The following is a 2,686-nucleotide window of genomic DNA, read 5'->3' on the forward strand; positions in this document are numbered from 1 at the left end:
TCCCTCTGCTCTCTTGTCATAGGATTTGACTAGCAGCAACAGGAGCCAATGACTCCCACTGCCTCAGCAAAGCCTGTGAGAGTCATTGCAGATGGGCACGGCACTAGCCCGAGTGAAGGCTCGAGTAAGTATGAGAGGGAGGGGGTTGAAGGGGCATACTACTACCTAATCATTTTTTACCTTAATGCAGGGAATGCATTAAGGTAAAAATGTTTAGGCTGTAAAACCATTTTAAAATAGCAAGATGTAATGCTTAAATGACCTTTCCTCAGAAGGGATTACAGAATCTTGATCTATTAGCACTCTACTGCTTGGGTTTTGTTTTTGTTTTTTAAAGGCACAGAAATGGATTGCTTAATTATAATCGCTAAAAATTAATTCTAAACACAGCAACCCCCAGTAAATGGAAATATATATACATTTTTTTTTTTCCCTCTGAAAATGATATTTAATGGCTATAAAACATTGTCACAAAAATTTAATACAAAATGGCAGAACGTATCCGTCCGGACAGCCTGATCCTAGAAGTGAGATTTACGTCTGTCAGCTATGTCCAATCACAGACAGGAGAAAACCGATTCCATGTCATGATCCGCTTCACTGGAATCCTCCACTGTCCAACCAGAGTGCAGAATGGAGCGTCCTCTGGGTCACTGGTCCTTCGGAGGTTTGTAGTGTAGCCGGCAGCGCTCATTGAATATCTTCCAGCTTCTATCATTCACTACTTCTTCTACGTTCAGCTCAGACTGCAGCAGCTTCAACTTAGCTCTTTCCTGAGCTGTTTAATTAGCGGTAGATTGTCGGAGTCCTTCCTCCTCGTCTCCTGCAGTCGGTTCACAGTGCTGGACGACTGAGTGATACAATTCTTTATGGCCTTCTCCCGGGAGATGTGAGCTTCCCGCAAAGATTCGTAGAGCTGTTTGCAGGTCTGGCCGGCGTCGATCTTTCCAGCAAAAGAGATGGTGGGATAGTCGTGTTCAGTTCATGAACAATGCGGTCATCGATCGTCCTCATCACCCGGATGATTTCCTGGAACTCCGTGAAATCCTCACAGCTCACCTCCTCACTGGGCGCCGCCATATTGGAATGGAAATATATTTTATAACTCTGTACGATTTACAACTGTAATATACAGTATATTAGCCTCCAGTAAAATTCCTTATTTCGTGTCATGTTATTTACCACTCTGTGTGATAAAGTGGGATGTAGCTGAAGGCTGGGATGGGAGATAATATATTGTCATATTATGCCTGTCCTATTAATGATTATTATGCAGGGATTTTTTTCTTATGGTAGAAATGCCCTGTTTCTCAAGGATTGCTTTCACTACCTATATACAGTATTTGTACATGTATATACAGTACTTATTTCACTATCTGTGTGCTATACCTGTATACTTTGTTTGGGTGCAGCTGATGTTTCCAAACATGGCATCAACTTAATGGTAAAGAAGTATTTTTGTGGGTTGAATGATGACCCCCCAAAAAATAAAAAAAATAGCATCCTCTAGTGGATAAGTTAACTTTCTGTTAAGAAGGGGACAGAGCCAGACTTAAGATGAGCCTTTGCGCAAAAACCTATTTTAATTCCATCTACTACTGCATAAAGGCTTTTGTAAATATATAGTAAGCTCTGCTTGTGGCATAGAGTGATGATTAGGTTTATTTTACTTACATATTGTATGCCATAGCACTATATATATAGTCTGGAAACATTTCAAAAAGCTTTAACAATACAACAGCAAGTCCCCTGGCAATGGCAATATCAGGTCTAATATAAATATGGAAACAACTAGTTAACTATGTTTTTGTTGTATGCACAAAACCTTTTAAACACATGTGCTACAGGTGAAGTCTTCCCACTTTTCTTCATTTATGGTAGCAATATATTATGTGGTGTTAAATCTTTTAGAAATGTTCCCATATACAGTGCCATGGTATACAGTATATTAACATTATATAAAAAATAAACATAATGATCACTCTATATCACAAATAGAGCTTACAATCCAGGGCTTATAATAGAGTTACATACATAAGATAAAAATGTTAGGTATTTAAAGTGGTTTTTAAAGGCAAAATATTTTTTTTTATCTTAATGCATTTTATGCATTAGGATAAAAAAAATTCTGTGTGCAGCAGCCCCCCTAATACTTACCTGAGCCCCATCTTGATCCAGCAATGTTGCACGAGAGCCTTGGCTGTCCGGGACTCTCCCTCCTGACTGGCCGAGACACAGAAGCAGGCATCATTAGCTCCCACTATTGTCAATCAAAGTCAATGAACCAATGTGGAGAAAGAGGGGGTGGGGCGGGGCTGAGCAACAGCTCTGTGTCTGAATGGACACACAAAGCAGCAGGTCTTGGGTTCCCTATAGCAAGCTGCTTGCTGTGGGGGCACTGGGCAGTTGGGAGGGGCTAAGAGCGCTAGGTAGGGAGGGGGAGGGAGGGGCCCATAGCAAGCTGCTTGCTGTGGGGGCACTGGGCAGGAGGGTGGGGCCAGGAGCCCAAAAAGACGAGGATCTGAGCTGCTCTGTGCAAAATATTACACAGAGCACGTAAGTATAACATGTTTGTTATTTTTAAACATGAAAAAAAACAAGACTTTAATATTACTTTAATTGCTTGTATTTACTTATATGTACATGATGTACCCAAATTACACCCGTACAAATATAGTAAAAAAAT

At 40.6% G+C, this 2,686-nt stretch overlaps 1 pseudogene; it reads right to left on the bottom strand.

Moving 5' to 3' along the window:
• Positions 1-426: 426 nt before the first annotated feature.
• On the bottom strand, positions 427-1,084 carry LOC141145893 (protein MIX23-like; annotated as a pseudogene).
• Positions 1,085-2,686: the final 1,602 nt, after the last annotated feature.

Source organism: Aquarana catesbeiana, linkage group LG05, assembly GCF_042186555.1.
Source record: "Aquarana catesbeiana isolate 2022-GZ linkage group LG05, ASM4218655v1, whole genome shotgun sequence".
Taxonomy (NCBI): domain Eukaryota; kingdom Metazoa; phylum Chordata; class Amphibia; order Anura; family Ranidae; genus Aquarana; species Aquarana catesbeiana.